General features: G+C 53.3%; 1 pseudogene; it reads left to right on the top strand.

Moving 5' to 3' along the window:
• The first annotated feature begins 15422 nt into the window (after window positions 1–15422).
• The window catches only part of LOC136470543 (aspartyl protease APCB1-like), an 18540-nt pseudogene continuing 11757 nt past the window's right edge, over window positions 15423–22205 (top strand).

Here is a 22205-nt window from a genome sequence, read left to right as displayed (position 1 = left end):
GTCTTAGGCACTCGTCGATTTCATCATCGAGTGGACAGACTTAAGCACGCCTGCCTCTCCGGGATCCGACGAATATTGGACGATGTACTTCGACGGTTCTCTCAACATTGACGGTGCGAGAGCAGGAGTTCTTTTCGTGTCACCATCCAAGGAGCAGCTTCGGTACGTCCTCAGGATTTATTTCCCAGCATCTAATAACACTGCCGAGTATGAAGCATGCCTGCATGGTCTACGCATTGCGGTTGAGCTTGGTGTTAAACGTCTCTATGTCTACGGAGATTCGGCTCTGGTCATCAACCAACTCAACAAGGACTAGGACACGACCAGTGAAAAGATGGACGCATACTGCAAATCGATAAGAAAGCTGGAAGGCAGGTTCTATGGCATCGAGTACATACACGTGGTCCGGGACAAGAACCAGGCAGCGGATGCGTTGTCAAAGTTAGGATCATCCCAAGCCAAAATCCCACATGGCGTATTCGTCCAAGACCTGCTCACGCCTTCCATTGAAGACGAAGATTCAACGACCGACAAAGCTTCAGACCAGCAATTAGTGGCTACGGTTCCGGCAACAAGCACAACCGAGCCGCTTCCGACCACTCATGAGCCAGACTGGAGGACACTTTTCATCAAGTACTTAACAGATGGTAGCGGTTATACTGATCGAACAGAAAACGAACGACTGATGCGTCGCAGTAAGCAGTATCTGCTCGTCGATGGCAAGTTATGGCGCAAAAACGCAAAGGAGGAAATCTTGATGAAGTGTATAACCTAGGAGGAAGGTGAGCATCTCCTGGACCAAATCCACTCTGGCTCCTGTGGCAACCACGTGGCCTCAAGAACACTGGTCGGTAAGGCTTTCCGAGCAGGGTTCTATTGGCCGTCAGCAGTAGCCGACGCAGAGAAGCTAGTCCGCCGCTGTGAGGGTTGTCAGTTCTTCACCAAAAGAATCCATGTACCAGCACATGAGATCCAGACGATTCCAGCCTCTTGGCCCTTCGCGTGCTGGGGACTGGACATGATCGGGCCTTTCAAACCGGCTCCTGGGAAGTTCACATGCGTCTTTGTGCTAATTGACAAATTCTCTAAGTGGATAGAATACATGCCTCTGGTATAGGCATCCTCAGAGAAGGCTATCACGTTCCTCGACCAGGTCATCCACCGTTTCGGCATACCCAACAGCATCATTACTGATCTGGGTACTCAGTTCACCGGGAACGCCTTTTGGGACTTCTGCGATGAAAGGAGCATAGTAGTAAAATACGTCTCGGTGGCGCACCCTAGGGCTAATGGACAAGTCGAGTGGGCAAATGGCATGATCTTGGACGCACTAAAGAAAAGGATATACAGAGAAAACGACAAAGCTCCCGGAAGATGGCTCAAGGAGTTACCAGCCGTGGTCTGGGGCCTCCGAACTCAGCCCAGTCGTAACACCGACGTCTCACCATACTTTATGGTTTACGGCGCTGAGGCAGTCCTCCCACCAGATATAGCTTTCAGATCAGCACGGGTAGAGAACTTCGACGAGGGCAAGGTCAATGAAGTACGGGAGCTAGAAGTCAACAGCGCAGAGGAGAAAAGGCTCGATTCTTGCGTACGAACGGCCAAATACCTTGCTGTTTTGCGCAGGTACTACAACAAGAACGTTAAAGAGCGTTTCTTCATGGTCGGGGACTTAGTCCTGAAGTGGAAGACGAACCAGGCTAGTGTCCACAAACTCGCAACCCCATGGGAGGGACCCTTCATGATCAAGGAAGTCACACGTCTAACGTCTTACAGGTTAGCTCACCTGGACGGCACGAACGTACCAAACTCGTGGCACATCGACAAGCTTAGACGTTTCTATGCTTAACTACTGAGATATGTATTCTACTTGTATTTTTGATTTACTTTAATAAAGCAATTATGATTTCTCCGACCACTCTAATGTGTCACTTTGAATTTTATGGTTATTCTAACTTAGCCAGTACAAGCCGACCACCACACCTTTTACGGTTTTCGGAGCAGGGCCTGTCTCCGGTTCCTCCCAACACGTGCATGGGATCCGCTCTCTACGTTGCGGGTGATTGGCATGTCCCCCCTGGTTTGACTTGTTTGCGTCCATGTGTGCACAGGTCATAGTACCTCACACTCCGACCACATACCAAACTAGGGTCACACAAACTCTTCGGGATGATGTGTCGAGCAAAACGGTACAACTAAATAGAACGTTAACACGTTCCCACTTAGTTACACCAACAACAAAAAAATTCAAGCTTAAATACATTTTGTATAAAGCAAACAAGCTTATAATGATATACAGTTACGTTATTACAAGCTTGCCTGAAGAGGCTCAAGTTTACAATAACACAACTATGTCCTCCTTCTATAGCTCTAAGCCTATTACATTGGCTGGTCAGGGCGCATGGCATTTACTGCTCGCCGCCTCTGATACCCTACTCGAGTCTCGGGGACTCTTGAGCTAGTCGAGCTGAAGGGGATGGCCCCGCCGGTGCCTGGCTGGTCGAGACCGCAGGCTTCGTTGGTTGGCTTGCAGCTGATGGCATTTCCAGCTGGCTTGTCGATGGCATACCCTGTACAGGTGCTGTCCCACCTCCACACAGGTTAATATCGTCAATTATCTTTGACGACAAGTCCAGCTGGGTCGTCCGAAGCTCTTCTGCCTTGTCTGGGTCTATCTCCTTTGGGTACCCAGCCTCCAGGCGTTTGAGATCGATCAGGGGGTAGTGAGCACGCACCATGCTTAGCACATGGGCACCTGTGTACTCACCCGCCTCCTTCACGAATTCTTGAAACCATCCCCATGCTTGTTTGCATCTCTCGACCAGTCCGAGCTGGGGCGTCCTTAGCTCTTCCTCTGTGAGCGCCGGGTCAATAAGGTCGAGGACGGGCACAATGCCAGTTGCCATTTCTTGGCACCGCTTGTTCCACGTGTCCCGCTCCTCGGTAGCCTTGAGGCATCATGCTTTCCAGTCGTCACGCTCCTTGATCATGGCCTCTAGGTGCCTCTTGGCATTGACTTTCAAAACTGAACGCAGTACAAGACATCAAACGTGATGACACGACAAGGCAAGGTGGGCAATAGAATGAGAAAGGTGGTCTGGAATGCTTACTTTTCAGGTCATCCTTCATTCTGGTAGTGTGGTCTTGGAGTTCAGACTGGCTGCGTGCTAGTTTCTCGTTGTCCTCCTTCAGGCGACCACATTCTGCGGTCACACGGCTATTTTCCCCCTGGAGGCGGGTCACTTCAGCTTCTAAACCTGCATTACAGCTGTTACTGCCAAGAACACAATAACACAAGTCCTGCACTTGCTATGATACGGTGAAAACTTACTTGTTCTCTCCCGCTCTTTGTTATTGAGCTGGCCGACCAGGTTTTGGTTCTGTGCGTCTCGGTCTGTCCTCTCCTGGTCGGCGGCTTCAAGTTGGCGCCGTAAGCGTTCCACTTCAGCCGTCAGCTCCTTATTGGTCGCCGTGATTCCTTCTATCCGGTCGAAGCACCTTTTTCGGTATCTTGCAGTTTTCATCAAGTCCTGCATACAGACAAGCTACGTCAGATAGTTCGACTACACAACAGGGTCAAGGACTCAAGCCAAATATACCTGGACTTCTGTCACCAGACGCTTGGCCGCCCGTTCAACTCTTAAGGTCTCTTCGACCTCTGGGATTTCCTCGTGCATGACCCATTCGTCGTTCAGATAGCGCGACACATATACATGTTGTCGCCTATCTTGGGGACGGCCCAGGACCTCTTCCACTTCTTCCTCTTTAGCCTCCTATTCAGGAGGCGGCGCTGGTCTGGAGTTTGCAGACTCCACGACCACTAGGGCTTTTCCACGAGCCGTCGCATCGGCAAAAACGTTCTGGGCCACTTCTGGCTGCTGCTCCTCGGCTAGATCCAGCTCCCTTGGCGCCATGGTATTCGCCTCAGCAGGGTTCGTGCTCGGAGCACTTGTACTCTGCTCGGTTGTCTTCTTGACCAGCTGCTCGGGGACTGGCGTCTGGTCGTCCGCCTGCTGAGGCCTAGGCGGAGTCCCTACTATGGGCTCCTCCACGGCTGGCTGATGGGCAGTTTGACCCGCCGTTGTTGGCGAAGACGTGCCGCACCTAGTTAGCTGGTCGGGGCTCTCGGTGGATGCCGATCTAATGCATCAGAGACATATTCAGAAGATAATAGTATCCAATGCAAAATGCAAGCTTACATAAAAAATATAGATACTTACAGCTTCGACTTGCGGAATGATGTGCCGAAGGAACGTCTCCTCGACCGCCCCTGCTCCGCTTGCTCGGCAGTTTCCGACGGAACTCTTTCCACCTCCGGTACAGGCGTCGGGGTATGATGCTTGACGTTTCCTTCGTCTATCCTCTGGGTTGCAGTGGTCGGTGTTGTGACCACTGCCGGCCCAGAGGAGCCACCCTGCTCTGTCGGTCCCACCTGCCTTCTCCTCTTTTGAGGGACGAGCCGGAATATGTCCGCATCCTCTGCTTCATCGTCCGACAGGGGGAAGATAGCTTGGCGTCGTTTGCTGGCAGCCGGACGCTTGCCAGCGGCTCTGGTCGATGCGTCCTCTACAGTCTCGAGTACCGCCCAGTGAACGTCGTCGGTCCTGGCGCTGGTCTGGGCGGCTGGGCCGGTAGCTTGCGGCCATTCTACACCGAGGGGAGGCGACACGAACACTGCTGCCCGGTCACGACCATTACACTGAGACACAAAATGGGGACAAACAGTTAGTTTCTTGCTACAACATGACTCTACAGTTAAAAGGAGGCATCATTTACCTTTGGGGGAGGTCGAGCCAGCTTGAAGGCGTGCTTGATGGCGTTCAGCGCGACATAATTGGGATCGGCCAGGTTGAACAGCTCTCCAATCCTGGCCTTGATTTCCATCTTGTCGAGCGGCTCTTTCCTGGTCCTTGTTGGATCAGCGCCTCCTTGGTACTCGAAGCCAGGATGAATCCTTTTCTGGCAGGGCTGAATTCTACGACTGATTAAGTTGCCGACCACGCTTGGGCCATCAAGCCTTCCCCATGGGATCATCCCGAGCAGTTCGGCGATCTGCTCCAAGTTCTCGGGCTTCTCCGACCAGCTATTCTTCTTCTCTGGAATTAGCCCCACGTCGCACAGAGTGATGGTGTTCGGCTCTTCACGGATGTAGAACCACTTCTTGTACCACTCGTCCAATGAGGTGTTCCAGGGACAGTGCAAGTATTGAGCCTTCATGCCGTCACGCAGGTTCAGGTAGACGCCTCCGGCGATCTTCGAGCCACCGCTCCCTTTCTTCCGAAGACAGAACAGGTGGCGAAAGAGGTCGAAATGGGGCTGGAAGCCACCATAAGCCTCGCAGAGATGGATGAAGGTGGAGACAAGAAGAATCGAGTTGGGATGCAGATTGCAAATCCCAATCTCGTAGTACAAGCAGAGACCTTGAAGGAAAGGGTGCACTGGAATCCCAAACCCCCGTTTGAAGAAATCTTCAAAAACCACAATCTCACCTGGTTGTGGATCGGGGAAGCTTTCTCCTTCCGGCGCGCGCCATCCAGCGAGTGCCTTGTTGTGGAGCACCCCCATGGCGACGAGGTCTTCGATGGTCTGCTCGTTGCTCCACGACTTCCACCACTCTTTCGCCATGATTCTGCCTTTCTTCTAGGCGTCTCTCCTCGCCATTAGCCTGTCCTTTCTAGGGGGGTGGATGCGGTGGTGAGGGGATTTGGCGATGTTTATCGGAGGAATAGGGTTTGGCAAGAGGAAGACGAAGGTGGCGGCGGCGAATGACAATGGGGAACGGTGATAGTAACTTGCCAGATCTACATTATAAATAACAAAGAGTTCCATCATTTCGTCCACCCGAGTTTCTTGGGAGACGTTCGCATGCGCAGCGGACGGTTGTTCACACCACCTCGAGATCTATGCCAATAAACACGCCTCTTTGTTTACAGTGTACGCGCCTCTTCGCTGATAAAGTAAGAGGGCCCACACTGACGCACCTCTATACAGGTGCCAAGCGACAATTTGCCAGAAAGAGTAAGAGGGCAGAACGCCGTGCTATACCTGTTTGCTTTTTTGACCAAGACGTGTCAGTTTGGACTTGACAGAGTACGGCGACAAATAAATACACCAAATAATAGTACAAGCGGCACACGCGATAATGGATTGCCCAGACCACTACTGTGCTCGGGGATTGCCTAGACCACTATTGTGCTCAGGGATTGCTCAGACCACTACTGTGCTCGGGGATTGCCTAGACCACTACTGTGCTCGGGGAATACTCCGACCACGGTGACTTTTCCAACCATTACCGTACTCAGTAAATGCTATGACCACTGCTGTGCTCGGGGACTCTCCCGACCACTATTCGGAGTTTGCTCTCCTCGACTACATGTGATTGGTACTCACATACAGTTAAGAGACATTTCTTTAGACCTTGCTACAAGGTTCATATTTCACCTTCCAGCAAGCTCGGGGACTACGTCGGTACGATGCACCTGCCGGTGCATCTCGTTTTGCCTGTGCGGCAATTGGATTTTCAACGTCAGCGGAAATTATTTTTAGACCCTGGCACCACGTGCCTACGTCACCTACTACCAGGCTCGGGGACTAAGTGGGCACACTTCACCTTGCGGTGAATGTGTTTGTCTACTCGACCCCTGTGCTTTGAATAATTGTAAGGATTAATAATATGCTCGGGGACTGCCCCGACCACTGCTTGAATAATGGTTCTCCTTGGCTACATGTGATTTGTACTCACATACAGTTAAGAGACATTTCTTTAGACCTTGCTACAAGGCTCATATTTCACCTTCCAGCAAGCTCGGGGACTACGTCGGTACGATGCACCTGCCAGTGCATCTCGTTTTGCCTGTGTGGCAATTTGGCTTTCAACTAGTCTGGGAATTCTTTTTAGACCCTGGCACCACGTGCCTATGTCACCTACTACCAGGCTCGGGGACTAAGTGGGCACACTTCACCTTGCGATGAATGTGTTTGTTTTTCGACCCCTACGCTTCTGATGTTCAAGGACGCTATGCTTCAAGACCACTTACATTTCTTTTCAGAAATACAAGTGGGCACACTTCTCAGGACAAGAAATCTTTTTCTTTTTTTTCTTAAGAGCACCATACATTCTTTGGACAACCTACTTCTCCGGTGATGACGGTGGTCGGAGGCATCAAGGGCTCAAGCCTCACTTGTCGGAGAAGGTTAAAATGGCGTGTCGTAGCATAATACATGATGCTCGGGGACTAGCTGTGGGGGTATTAACCCCTATACCCTTACGGCTAAGCTTGGGCTGGCCCGGATCGATGGGTTCGGTCCACCCGAAAGACGATGTGCGGCCCAGTTAACCTGATCAGAGTCCCGCACAAGGAATCAAGACGGATTTGGTGACCAAGCAGGATCCTGGTCGGTTAGAATAGGAATCCTTATCCGGCCACATATGGCAATTGTAACTGACTAGGATGAGTTTCTAGATCTGTAACCCTACCCCCTAGACTATATAAGGCGGGCAGGGGACCCCTCTAAAAAACATCTCTCATTGACATACAACAATACAAATCAGACACAGGACATAGGTATTACGCCTTCTTGGCGGCCGAACCTGGATAAAACCTCGTGTCTGTCTTGTGTCACCGTCTTGTTTGGGGCTTGCGCATCTATCTGCCAATAATCTACTACCTTGGGCATACCCCTAGGTAGACTGCCGACCATATTTCATCGACATCGGGCGAGACAGAGCCCGCACCCAAGGGGTCGGGCGAGACGGAGCCCGCGACCTTAGGCGAGATAGAAACCGCAACCTTGTGGTCAGGCGAGACGGAGCCCGCACCCAAGGGGTCAGGCGAGACGGAGCCTGTGACCTCGGGGTCTGGCGAGACCTTTTAATACGTCTTGCTCCATCCGGGGAAGTCAGCATGGACGCTAACTTTCTTGCTTTGGGTATCCCTAATATCGATACCCGACAGTAGCCCCCGACCCTGCGAAGGAGTAGAATACTCCTTTGGAGGCTTTTTCATACGGGAGGACTCAAACGGCCCTGGCCTTCTTTTTTAGCATGCAGCGTGTCCTAGTAGGACGACGGTTCTCTTTTGTCGCAATCGGTCTTCTTGGGGGCATATAACCGTAGGATTCAGGAGGCCGGAAAGATGTTTCTCAATTCCAGACCCCTAGGATCCGATCGGTCCACCGTCGTACTGCGACCGTGCGTTCGGTCTCCTTGCGAGTCCAACTTTCCTCGAGCCCTGGCATGTAGCAGGGGTCCGATCGAGGATCGGCTCATGTTTGTGATCGTCGTCCCTCAAGCATGTTTTTGATAAAACGGAGGGGCTGAACCATGCCACGTTTTTCCTCGATGAACGAAATATGGTGCTTGGTGAACTATTAATGGGCTAGTCCGAGTGGGGCCCTAGCTTCTCATTCACAGGGGTTTGGCATGGGTCAGCTGGTGTTGGGTTCATAAACCCGAGGTCCCTCACGGACCAGCTTCCCAACAAAGGCTCGCCTAAGCAGACAACGCACAACTCATGGGCCGGCCCAAGTACCTAAAATGACAGGCCAGAGGGGCGATCCAATCTCCGACCAGAAGGCCTGGCCGAGGAGGAATGGCTCCCGCTTCCGACTTCGACCCGCCTCTCTAACTGGAGCGCTCGGTTCGGTCTCCTGCCTGCCTCCAGACGGCCTATCTGACCGGAAGGCCTGGCCAAACACCGCTTCCGACTCCAACCCGTGTCTCCGACCAGGGATACGCCAAACCCATGCTCACTGCTCTTCTCCGACTGGCGCGATCAGAGCCGACTGGGACCAACCGACCGGAGACGCCCGCTCGGTTTGGACCAAGAAATGGATGGAGAAAGTAAGGCAGGGTGCATAAGTCAAACCACAATACCAAGGACCGTACCCTGTACACCTACAGAAACAGTACTCTGCGACCTTCCTAGCACAACAGAACCCAAGCAGTGTTGTAGGCACCGACATTTTCCCCTACAGTATTGTGGGCGCCATTAACTCCCATACGGTAAGGCTCCCCCACATGCCTCTGGGCATCGACAGTGTTGTGGGTGCCGACATTTAACATACCAGGCGAACATGGTAAAACCCCTTGCATGCCTCCAGGTATCAACAGTGTGGCAGGCGCCGACCTCTGACATACCCGAATAAGACAACACAACCTCCCACGTGCATCTGACATTCAACAATATTGTGGGCGCCTACCATCATCCTGTACCCGCCGGCATGGGCAACAAGGCTTAGTAGCATACATACTATCTCCCTCTCACTTGTAAGGCCATCCCCTTCATCTATAAAAGGGGATGTGCTCTCTCCCAATAGGTAGATTCATTCGATTGATCAGTTCACTAGTCCACAACAACAGAACCTCTAGGTTCAAACCACGAGCACATACTCAAACACTTAGTGCATAGTGGGGCTCCCATGACTCTCGGCTCCTCTAACCAGAGTCCGACCAGACCTCCTGTACCCCCAGCTTTCTCCTTCTCATTTGTAACCCCACTGCAAACTTCGAGCACCTGGGCTCAGGAATAAAGTCACCGACCGACTCAAATTGGACGTAGGGCATGTTGCCTGAATTAGTATAAACCCTGTGTTATTGAGTGCTAGGCCACCTCTGATCGCAACGTACGGCAAAACTATAAATATTTACTTGTTGGTCACTTTCTGCACCGACAGTTGGCGTCATCCATGGGGAAGATGTTGTACGTTCAACACTTTTTGGTCATCGGATGGCCCACTTTTCCACCACCTTCGCCATGGCGGGCTCAAGCGATACGACTCGCTTCGGCTCACTGGAGTTTTCCGCACTCCCACCTGTTGGGATGTGGGTTCCACCCGTCTCCGAGCCATCCTAGGCCTTCCTCTTTAGAAGCCTGGACTTCTTCGCCGACCAGCTCGGTGAACTACACCTCTGCAAGGAGGCACTCGTTCCGGCGCCCGTCGGAGGGGCACCTTCCATTGGCTCCGGGACGCACGATGACTTCAATGACGAGGCACCTGCGCTTCATTCTGAGCAAACTCTCTGCTCAAACCCCATTGTGAGTAATGTACATGATGTTATTTACTTGCTATTCTCTATCTTCCACCGATTATCTGGAGGGACCCCGTTGTCCCCGCCGCGACCACCATGCGACCAGTTCCCCTATGGCCTCGTGTCCCCCGCGGAAGCGTACGCTCGGGGGCTCCAAAGGATGCCGGCGCTGTCCCCTCTCACGTCTGAATTCATGGGGATGGCGAGCTATGCTCCCACCTGTTTCCTCGACCTCATGGATGACGATGTTGAGTGACGGCTCTAGCATCGGGGACGTGGCGCCTAGCCACCATCCGTCCCGGGAGTGCGCTATGGCGGACGCTCTGGGACAGCCACTGGTGGTAACAGAGTCCTTGTAGACTCACACCCCTCTGGACCCTCGTGCGGAGACCCCCGCGCTCACATGGGAGCACGACGAGGAGCTACAACAACAACGGTTGAACCAGCCACCGACGGTGCTAGCGCGCTCGGCGCACCACACTATGCCCCGTGCGCATAAACCGACAAGCGGAGCTCAGGGTCACGCCCGTCAGGTCTAGCGCAACACCATGGATGGGGGGAACGATCCCCCATAGTTCGCTCGGGTCAATCAGAACATCGCCGCTGCGGCAATGCTTCTGTGCGGCCTTCTCGAACCGAATGACCACCAGGAACATGCGATCCACCAGAACCTACGGGCACTAGTGGAGACCACCGCCGTTCAATAGGCGGAGAGCTCTGCATCACGACATCGACTCATGACCTCTCTACCCACCAAGGGAGTGGGGACGCACCAGACGAATCGCTCCACCCGTTCACCGCTATGGCCGCCGAGCATGGCATAGGAGGCTGCATCTGCGCCTTGTCTTGACTTGGCGACCGCTCTGCACCGACAGCCTATACACGAGTGGCTCGGGCCAAACCAAGACGCTCGTAGCGTCATCAGCAACCGGAGTCCTAGCCCGGATGGCCTAGGACCATGGGTCTTTGTTTGACACATCTAGAGAGCGCCGCTCCCACTGTGCTGCAACGGAGGCCAAGGCAAAGCCAAGCGCCAGGATCAGGACAAGGGCCCCTCCATGCAGAGGGGGAGAAAGAATAGAAAAGATCGCCACCGACCGTCCAACTCCGCGTTGGTCACCACGGCTGATCACACGGGCAACCAATCCCAGCAGGACCTTTTGGGCCACTTCAACTAGCTCATGGAGAGCCTATGCACCAACCACACCTACCCCGTCAAACACCTCTACAAGGATTGCGAGCTCCTCAAGTGCCTTCTACGATAGGCTGGCGGGCCGAAGGAAGAAAAAGGCGAAGAAGCAGCAGCCAAGAAAGGGGGCGTAGTAGGCAAGGATCCAGAAGACTGAAGGTCATGGTGATCCGACCGAATGCCTACCGACTAAAGGACGACAACGACGATATTCTCACCAACGCTTGGAATAGCTTTGGCTCGGGTCGCTTGGGGGCTCCACGAGGGTGCACTACTACCTCTCTTTTCGTTTACTGTCACATGGTAAAACTCCTTCCTACCCAAACAAAAGGGTAGTTCATTCCTTTAAATTACCTTATGTAGCTTTGCTTTAAAATATTTCGACCGATCGCACCCCGCCTCTACCTACAGTTATGAGCAGCTGAGCCTCGCGGGCCACGCCCGGGCTCCTAAGGTTGCAGCCTATGGGACGAACGGGCAAGTACGAAAAAAGAATGAAAAACAAAATTATGCTAAGATAAAACTAAGGAACGAATGGGACAAGCTTCCCCTAACGGAGTGACTCTATCCCAAAAAATGAAACCGATTGTAGTCATTGAGGACACAAGATTGTTTACATGGGGCCTCCCCCACAAACTTAACTTTTTACATCTGCTAAACTACTTATACTTTACAAGCTATTGGGGCTACCCAACGGCATCTGCTGTCGGTGCGACCGGTGAAGGCACGGGCTGCTCACTCCCCAGCGGGACGATGTTCAGCTCGGTTGAAGGCGGGGCAATGTCCACTTTCGACCTAGACTCAGTGCCATCCGTAGGCTAGGTGATGTCCTCCTGATGCAGGCTTCCAGCCATGTCCGCACGATGAACATCCATTACCCACAGCGCGGAGACTTGCTCGGCCAACAACCTTGCGTGTGGCAGCAAGCTCTCCCCGAGTGACTAGATGTCCTCTGTGCTACAGCCGTCGGCATACCCACTGTAGATGGTGGCGAAGTCCAAGTTTGGGTGGTACGTCGACACCGAAGTCAACACCCTCGACACTCCGTAGAACAGCCCATGGGTAATGAGGGTCCGGACCTCATCCGGAACCTCCGCTAGCTAGATGGTGGGCGTGCTGGTACTTGGCGCCGACCCGAAGACCTCTGAGACAAGCTGGGCAACATTGCGGATCTGGTCAAGTTCCCCCTTAAGAGCACATCGCTCCTCAAAGGGACTTGGCCAGCGCTTTCACATTCTAGCCAAACATCGCCTTGGTCGTCTCTAGGTCCTGCTCCAATGACTCCACCATTCCACCCAGCTCTAGAAGAAGGGCGACAAGCTCCTAAACAAGCTAAAGGAATAAACCAACACGATAAAAAATAGAAAAGGTACATATCGAGGTGGAAGTTCTCAAGGGCGGAGAGTCCCTCCACCTGCTGGGCCACCTACTCACGCAGCTAGGCGTTCGCCTCCTCCGTCCCCATCACCCGGCACTGGAGCGTGAGCACTTCCTGGTCAACCTCTGACTGGGCCTTCTGCTCCAATGCCACGGCGCTCCGCTCCATCTCCAAGGTCTCCAGGGCACCTCAGAGCATTGCCTTGGTGTCCGCTAGGGATTTCTGTAGCGTCGCCTCGGTCTCCACCGGGTGGGCCTTCGCCGCCTTAAGCCCCTGCTCGGCGGTGGTCGCCCGCTCCGCCACGCGCTGTTCCTTTGCCCGCACCACGGTCACCTCGGCCGTCCAGTCCTAGGACACACGGTGGGCGGACTCCAGCTAACGCTCAGGCTCAACCATCTAGGCATGCTCCATCTGGAGGAAACTAGACTTGCAGGATGACATCTCCTACAGACCCTATGAAAACAAGAAGCAAGCATGTTGAGGCAACCAACAAGAGACTAAGAGATCAAGGACAAGCATGGGAACCTCACCTCCGCGGTGAGCTGCAGGTCAACCTTGACCAACTGCTGGACGGACTTAACCCGCTCCTGGGCATCAATAAGCTTCACCGATAGCTTGGTGAGATCAGACTCCATGGTGAGTCCTCTCCCCCCAAGGATGAACCAGAGCTGACACTCCTAGGAATCCCGAAGGATGAGCTGAACCTTTGATGGGTCCTCAGGGCAGGGCCACTCTAGGTCACCCTCCTCTAGCCTGCCGGAGGGCCCAGCCTCCGACTGAACCACTGCTAGCTCCTGCGATGGCGTCGACAGTTCCACCATGTCATCCACTTTGTCGTCGGAAGGGATCTCCACCACCCCTATTTCACGAGCCACTGATGGGCGTTTCGACTCTATCCTGACCGCGTCTCCTTCCAGCGCCTTCAGCTCTGACCATGAGGGTGAGCCATGCAGCCCTCCGCCCAGTGAGGTAGGGAGCTCGGTCTCCCCCTCCTCTTCCACCACAGCCGGTGGAGGAGGGGCCACAAGGGGCACCTCTGGCAAAGCCTCTGCCGTCACCACCGGGATCACTGCCAGCACCATCGCCGTCGCTGCCATCGTACTGGCAACCAACCCGGGGAGCACCACCCCCAGAAGGGATGGACTCGCCGCCACCACCCTATTCCCCTCGCCGCTCGCCACGGCGCGCTGTAGGGTGGGCCTCCAAACCTCTTGCACAGGAGTTGGGGCGATGCTCAACCCTGTCACCGTTCGGCCACTGACAAAATGTATAGGTCAGTCATACTCCAAAAAGACTCAACAGCAAGATAAGAAAGAAACAAAGAAAGGCGTACCGGGATGTAAACGGTACGACTCTAAAACCCAATGGGCCCACAGGGCGAGGATCGCTCCCGAGCAGCAACCCATGCCCCCTCACCTTAGCTAGGGGTGGAGTCGACTCAACCGGCTCCTGCCCAACCATGCCCCTTAGCTTCGGGCACTCTGACTGGAGCAGTAGGTGGGGCATCCTCCCGCTATGAGTCACGCGCTGGCGCCGACACCGGCGATGCATGGGTGCAGGCCCGCTCCTCTGACCGCCCAGCTTGCTCGACCGCGTCCACGATAGGTGGGGATGAAACTAGCAATGCCACCGAAGGGCGCAGTGACCGCGTCCGCTTCGCCTCCAGTTTGCCGATGGCGTCCGAGCTCGTAGCACGCTTCCTCGACACGGGGACATCGCCGTGCCTCTCCACCAAACACGACCGTGGGATCACGATGCTCCACCGAGGTCCCAACGACCTCCCGGCTCTCCTCAACCTCAGAGAAGGTCGTGTCATCCCCCACATCTATAGGGTCCTCTGACTCGAGCTCTGACTCGATGTTGCTCCTATTTTCCTGGCCTTCACGCGCCGGGTGGTCTCCTTCTCCTTCTCATACTTTTGTCGAGACTCCTTGGCTTTCTTCTTCTTCCTAGCATCCACTGCCTCCTTCTAGATGACCTGCCGAGCCACGCCCTTCGACCCCTTAGGAAGGTGCGACCGGGACTTGAAAGCTTCAAGTCCCTACAAAATAGATGACTCAAAATAAAAAAGTAGGAAAGCAAAGGGGAAAAGAACACGGAGTAAAGAGAGCGAAGCATACCAGTTTTGACACCACCGAGGTGTTGAGAGGTCCGAGCTTTCCATCGACCTTCTCTTTGGGCTTCAACTGCAGCACCCAGTCAAGGTGACTCTAGACCTCATCGTTCAGTAGCTCCTCTGGCGATGCATGATCAGGGTTCGTTGGGCCGTCGTACTTCCACATCAGCCATGCCATCTCCACCAACGGAGCAACTCGACGGCGGTAGAGGGTGTGGAACACCCGCACCCCATCAACGTCGCGCCGCATGAGCTTCTGGAGCTCTGCCTCGATGGTCTCCACCTTCTTCTTCTCCCAATGAGAAGAGCCCCACGACCAACTTTCCTGCCTCTTTGGCCTTCTACAGGTGAATGCCAGGAATGGAGCCACCACCGGGTTCCTAATATAAAACCACTCCCCGTGCCACCCCCGGTTGGAGTCATAGGGGAGGTACGCGGGATACGAGCCCCCCACGCTTGGTTTCTTCTGTAGGGCGAAGCCCCCCACCAGCGTAGCCTCAGGCGGATCCCCCATCGACAAAGTTTGCCCGGAGAACAGCCGCCGGAAGAAGTCCATGTGCGGCTCCATCCCGAGTAAGGCCTCACAGACGGTGACGAAGTCGGCGATATGCAGGACCCCAGTCAGATTGAGGTGCTACAACTCTAAACCCTACTCATTGAGGAGCCTATGTAGGAACCAGTGCGCAGGGTATCCTAGCCCGCACTCATGGAAGGCAAGGAAGGAAACTACCTCACCGGGCCAAGGTTGCGGGAGTTCCTTCCTCCTAGGAGCCCTCTAGTGCGCCACCTCCTTCAGCGGTAGAAACCCTTTCACGGCGAAGGCCTCTAGCACTGACTCCCTCAGAGTGGATGACCTCTAGCCCAACATTTTGCTCTGGGTTCACGGACGGATTTGTGAGTTTTCTCCTCTCCCTTGCTCTCCCTCTTTTCTTTTCTCTCCTAGGAACCGCTGTGGCACTCAGACGCTCTTGGCGAGAAGGAAGAAAGAAGAGACAGCAGATGAGGAATAGGCGAAGGAACATGGCAAAAAAACCCTCTCCCTTCTCTTACTTGAAGAAAAGGGTGCGACAGTTGGGGAAGGCGTGGCAATCAGGGAAAGGCAAATCAACGAGGCGAAAACCCCTCTCCCTTCCCCATTTAATGCAGATGGGATACGATGGGACGCGCCCTAACCGATGAGACGCACCCTGCTTGATGGAACGGTGCCTGATCAGACGAGACATGGCCTAGGTATGGCCCACCACTACCGCACGCCGGGCGCAAGAACCAAAGCGCCACCACACATAGGCAGCTCTCTGTCTCCCTAGGCGGGACTTGAAAAAACCCAAACAACATGATCTTCGCCAGGAGAGACCATCAGGCTTCCTAAGTTGATCGAATGGCTCAGGAAAACACCGAGAGATAGGTAAGGGGCAAAGGGACGCCCATGTTGGCCATGCTGACTCTATCACGAACGACGAGCACAGGACCTGGTTGGACATTTCGGATTGCAGCTCTTCAAAACCCATCACTCGAGTCATTAAGGTAACACTACAGACCCCCACTATTTCTTTGTAGTCATTCATATGTCCAGACATGCATTCATTCCATACGCCCGTGCCCCCCGGATGATTCGGGCCCTGAATTGCCTTGGGGCTCGGGAACTAAGGCATCGCACATGCGGTGAAATGCATCACAACGCTTTGTGTTGCGTCACAAAGCGGCAGTTGCCTCATTCAAACATGAGCAACGACCGACCGGGGTTCGAAGGCCGGCCTACAAAGGGCTCGAGGCCACCTCGGGTCAAACAGAGCTAGGGGAGAAAATGAAGATGAGCCCCATGCGGCCCTCACCCAGTCTGCCCCAAAGCAGACAGGGTCATCTCAACCTTCTCGTTTGATCCTAAGTCTCTATCAAACCCACAGCATCTCCATCGAAGGGGAGGCCAGTGGGCCACCCGGGTCGATCTCTGGAATGACCTAGGCATCTGCCGGGTTGTAGGAAAAGGTCACAAGAGGGCTATGCTGACCTCGTCACGAACGACAGACCCAGACTCCACTTGATCATACCCGTTAACGAGCTCACCGATCGTGTCACTCAAGCCCGAGCGATCGAGGCAAGCGACAAAACTCAGCCCCTCCGGTTGTGAGAAACTAAGGATGGGGTAACGCACACAACTCAAATCAACCCCTACCAAAGCCCAACGGGGCTCGAGGGCTCAAGACACCCAAAACACCTGGGTCTGCGACCCCAAATTCGCCCCATCCCTCGGCTATGCCTCGACTGCGCACCAAACTCTTGGGTCTACGACCCTGAACTCATCCCATCCCTCAGCTACACTTTGACTACACACCAAACACCAGGGTCTGCAACCCCGGACTCACCCCATCCCTCGGCTATGCCTCGACTGCACACCAAAACACCTAGGTCTTCAACCATGAACTTGCCCCATCAGGATCCGTGAGCTCTGTCTCGCCCGATCCCTAAGACTAACTGCCTCGGTTGTGCGGGCTGCACCGATGCTAGGATCCCTAAACTAACTCGCTCAATCCCACGGCGTGCACTGACGCTAGGATCCCCGACTCCAACTCGCCCGATCCCACGGCGCGCATCGATGCCTTGGTTGACGACTCTGTCTCGACTAAAAAACATGCACACATGCCCGCTGAAAAAAACCCAGACGATTTTGCCCGAACGGCCCGAGGGCTCGGGGGCTACACCCGTGGGTGCGCGTTGATGAAACAAAAACTTCCCCTGCTAGCAACACGAAAACCCCCTAGACGATTCTGCCCAAATTGCCTGGGGGCTCAGGGGCTACACCCGTGGGTGCGCTCGCATGCACCCGCCATCAAGACAAAAATCCCCCTAACAATTCTACCCGAATCGCCCGGGGGCTCGGGGGCTCTTGTCGGGTTCATAAACCCAGGGTCCCTCGCGGACCGGCTTCCCAACAAAGGCTCGGCCTAAGCAAACAACGCGTAACTCATGGGCCGACCCAAGTACCTAAAACGATAGGCTAGAGGGGCGATCCAATCTCCGACCGAAAGGCCTAGCCGAGGAGGAATGGCACCCACTTCCAACTCCGCCCCGCCTCTTAGACCGGAGCGCTCGCTTCGGTCTCCAGCCCGCCTCTAGACGGACTCTCCGACCAGAAGGCCTAGCCAAACACCGCTTCTGACTCCAACCCGCGTCTCCGACCGAGGATGCGCCAAACCCCTGCTCACTGCTCTTCTCCGACTAGCACGATCAGAGCTGACTGGGACCAACCGACCAGGGATGCTCGCTCGGTAAGGACCAAGAAATAGACGGAGAAAGTAAGGTAGGGCGCACAAGTCAAACCGCAATACCGGGGACCCTACCCTATACACCTGCAAAAATAGTACTATGCAACCTCCCTTGCACGACATAACCCAAGCAGTGTTGTAGGCGTCGATATTTTCCTCTACAGTATTATGGGCGCCGTTAACTCCCATACGGTAAGGCTCCCCCCACATGCCTCTGGGCATCGACAGTGTTGTGGCCGCCGACATTTACCATACTAGGCGAACATGGTAAAACCCCTTGCATGCCTCTAGGTTCAAACCATGAGCACATGCTCAAACACTTAGCGCATAACGGGGCTCCCGTTACTCTCGGCTCCTCTGACCAGAGTCCGATCGGACCTCCTGTACCCCCCATCTTTCTCCTTCTCGTTTGTAACCCCACTGCAAACTTCGAGCACCTAGGCTCAGGAATAAAGTCACCGACCGACTCAAACTAGACGTAGGGCATGTTGCCTGAACCAGTATGAATCCTGTGTCATTCAGTGCTAGGCCACCTCTGATCACAACGTATGACAAAACTATAAATATTTACTTGTTGGTCAATTTCTGCACCGATAGCTAGTGACCAACTCTAGACTTTTGGCGGCTAGTCCATATAGTTCTTGGGTCCGTTCAGCCGGTCCCAAGGGCTTGCTACCTTTTTTCTAGGAAAAACCATGGACTGGGAACCGACCAAGACTCGAACATGGGTTGGGATGCCCGTGGTGCTCGTGCACCTGAGTACTGGCCGCTAGTGGGCCCATCCCTTTCCACCCTCGCTCTAAGGGTGCATCGGAGCGGCTGTGAACCCATCGATGGGCCAGCCTTCAAACTCCTAACCTTAAATGGGCCATAGGAGCATTTTTAGCTCTGTATACCTCCTTACCTGCGATGGTTCTTGGCCCATTGAATGGGCAAACCGTCATCTAGCGTATCCTTCAAGGGCGTGGCCAGAGATAGCGTGCACATGGTCTTCGAAGGGAGGTGACATGACGCGAAGCAGCGGGTATGTGAATCTAGGAGGATGGTTCGCCTTCTCACCCCGCTCCGCCCTATAAATAGTGGCCTCCCCTTTGCGTTCCTACACACCAAACTACAGCCTTACCTTCTCCATTTCTCCGCTGACGCCATTTGGATCTACCATGCTTGCTAATCCACCTCCGGAGCCCTAGATCTGTAGCTTTTGCTCCTCCACCGCTGCCTTTGCTTCTCCATAGCCACCTCCATCCTCCATGGATTCGTGGTACCGCTCCAATGTTACCCATGCACGCATGGAGGGCCTTGTCAAGCATGGTCTTCTCTATGGGAGGACCGATGCGGTGGAGTGGCTTATGCCCGGCCATGAGGATGCATCAGCGCCGCTCGATGACTATGTCATCTCCTTCATGCTCTTCCACGAGCGTGGACTCACGGTTCCTCCCCACCCATTCTTCTGAGGTCTGCTGCACCACTATTAGATAGAGCTGCAACACTTAAACCCTAATGGGATCTAGCACATCATGGCCTTTATCTCGATGTGTGAGGGGTACCTAGGGATCGAGCCCTACTTCGAGCTATGAAGATATTTCTTCTCCATCTCCTTGATCAAGAAGAAGGAGAGAGGTCGGGAAACCCCGGTGTTGATGCGATGCGTGGGCATCCACCTCCAGGGGCAGCGAGCGGCCGAGTACATGCCATGCCAACTCTCTAGATCCAACAAGGGGTGGCACTCGCATTGGTTCTACCAAAAGAATGGCCCTGCCACTCCCTTGCCGGTCTTGTCTGGGCGTTTGATCGAAGAGGTACCACCGTCATGGCCGTGAGGGTAACCCATCAAGGAGAAGAAGAGGATGCACGACCTCCTCGAGGCCATCATGTTCTTGAAGACCCACAGCCTCCATGGGGCCAACGTCATTGGGGGTATCATGCGAGGATGGTGGCGCCGCTGATGGCGCACGTCCTCCCACTGAACGGGATGACACCCGGTGAAAGGATCAAGATGCCCAAGAATGGGGTGAATTGGGCTAATTCTAAATTTCTTTGCAATAATTAAGTCCTATAGTTAGCCCAATTAACCCCTTGTGCCTAGAAAGTGTTTCTATTGATCTACCACACAAAAGTTTAGCAACCTATGTTCCAATCATACTCTAGCATGGCAATTCTATGAATGTAAATGACAAGAATTGAATTGCTCAAAGTAAATGCTCAAAGTAAAGAGAGAAGGAGGAACGCGGCGATGTTTTGCCAAGGTATCAGAGAGTCGCCACTCCCCACTAGTCCTCGTTGGAGCACCCACACAAGGGTGTAGCTCCCCCTTGATCCACGCAAGGATCAAGTGCTCTCTACGGGTTGATTCTTTAACACTCCGTCGCGGTGAATCACCCACAACCACTCATAACTTGAGTTGGGTTATCCACAAGCTATGCCGGATAATCACCAAGCTCCCTATCACCACCAAGCCGTCTAGGTGATGGCGATCACCAAGAGTAACAAGCATGAACTCTCACTTGACCACGACAAGCCTAATGAGAAGGGTGGATGCACACTTTGCTACTCTTACTTTCACTAATGAGGGCTCTCTTTGGGATTCTCAAATCTCAATCACCTCACTAGGACCTTGCTCTTCTTGGCACTCTCAAAGGTGTTTCTCAGCTGTTGGAATGAGCAAAAGTACCCCCTCACACGAATGGAGGAAGTATTTATAACCTTGGTTGAAAAATGAACCGTTATGTGCCTCTGCGGGGTGACCAGACGCTCTGGTCATGTTGACCGGATGCTCCGGTTAGTTCTCCCTAATCTCTAGTGTTTAAGTTGTGACCGGACGCTATGCAGCATCTGGTCAGCACTGAGCCACTGACCGAACATGTCCGGTCACAATTTTCCCTCTCTCGAACCTTACTGGAGTCGACCGGACGCTGGCACCCAGCGTCCGGTCACTCACCTCTCAGCGTCCGGTTGCATCCAGATGATTTCACCTTGATCAAATGAACTGACCAGACTCTGCGCCAGCGTCCGATCACTCTAGAACCAGCGTCCGGTCAGCATTTGACCCTCCGTTCACTTCCAAACCTTGATCAAACATGAATGAAGTTTGCTCCAATAGATCTAAGGGCTTTTTAGGAGCTACCTAGTGCTAGATTTAGCAAGTGTGCACCACACCTAACTCACTAGACTCACCTAGGTCAAGCTACCCATCCATACCCCCCTTAATAGTACGGCCAAAGGAAAAACAAAGTCCTAAACTACTCTAAGTGTCTCCTCAACACCAAATGACACTTAGAACTAGTCCATCTTTAACCTTGTCTTCCATCCTTTGAAAACCAAAACGAATTCCATCGTAGGGGCATGACCACCATGATAGCCTAATCGATCCCCATTACCGTGACCTAACTTAATTGCCTCTGCAAAACACACGTTAGTCACAGTAATCATGTATTGTTATTAATCACCGAAACCCAACTAGGGGCCTAGATGCTTTCAATCTCCCCCTTTTTGGTGATTGATGACAATACTACCTCGAGTATGTGAAAGAGATGAGGGTTTTTAACATTCTTGGTTCATATAAGCTTTTGACAAGAAGAAAAAAAGTGTTAGGCAAGCTTATATGACCCAAGCCAACATGATGTACTCAAAAGGTATGAAATAAGCAAGAGTACAAGTGATAAAGCTCATTTGCATCAGAGTAAAACATGGAAGCAAAGCAAATGAGAATAACACAAGTGATATGACAAATAAATAATTCAAAGTGGAGAGCACACATGTCACATATCACGATCACGTAGATATCACTATCACATAAATATAGTTTGATGCATCAAAGTAAACACACGAATGCATAATAGTGTATCACACATAAAAACCAAATATAATAGATAAACTAAGCTCCCCCTAAGTCTAACATACTCTATCCCTCTCCCCCTTTGGCGTCAAACACCAAAACCTAAGGGTCGGTCGGCAGGGCTATAGCGGACGAGTCGGGCACTAAGGTGCGAGGAGCGAGCTAGAACTGTGTGCCATCATCATCTGATCCTGAGCTCTGAGCAGTCTAACCCTCTATAGGTGGAAGCAATGCTGAAGCAGTTTGGGTCGGATCTATAACTGGCGTTGCTTTCTCTGATGATGCAACTAACGAAGGGAGCATCTCTGTAGTCCCGGTAATAGGTGCAACCGTGGAAGGACCTAGGACATGAAGCTCTGGTGGAGTAGGCTGCCCTGTCAACTCACTGAAT

The sequence above is a fragment of the Miscanthus floridulus genome, chromosome 8, assembly GCF_019320115.1.
Source record: "Miscanthus floridulus cultivar M001 chromosome 8, ASM1932011v1, whole genome shotgun sequence".
Classification (NCBI taxonomy): Eukaryota; Viridiplantae; Streptophyta; class Magnoliopsida; order Poales; family Poaceae; genus Miscanthus; species Miscanthus floridulus.
This window is presented reverse-complemented; position numbering and strand designations above follow the sequence as displayed.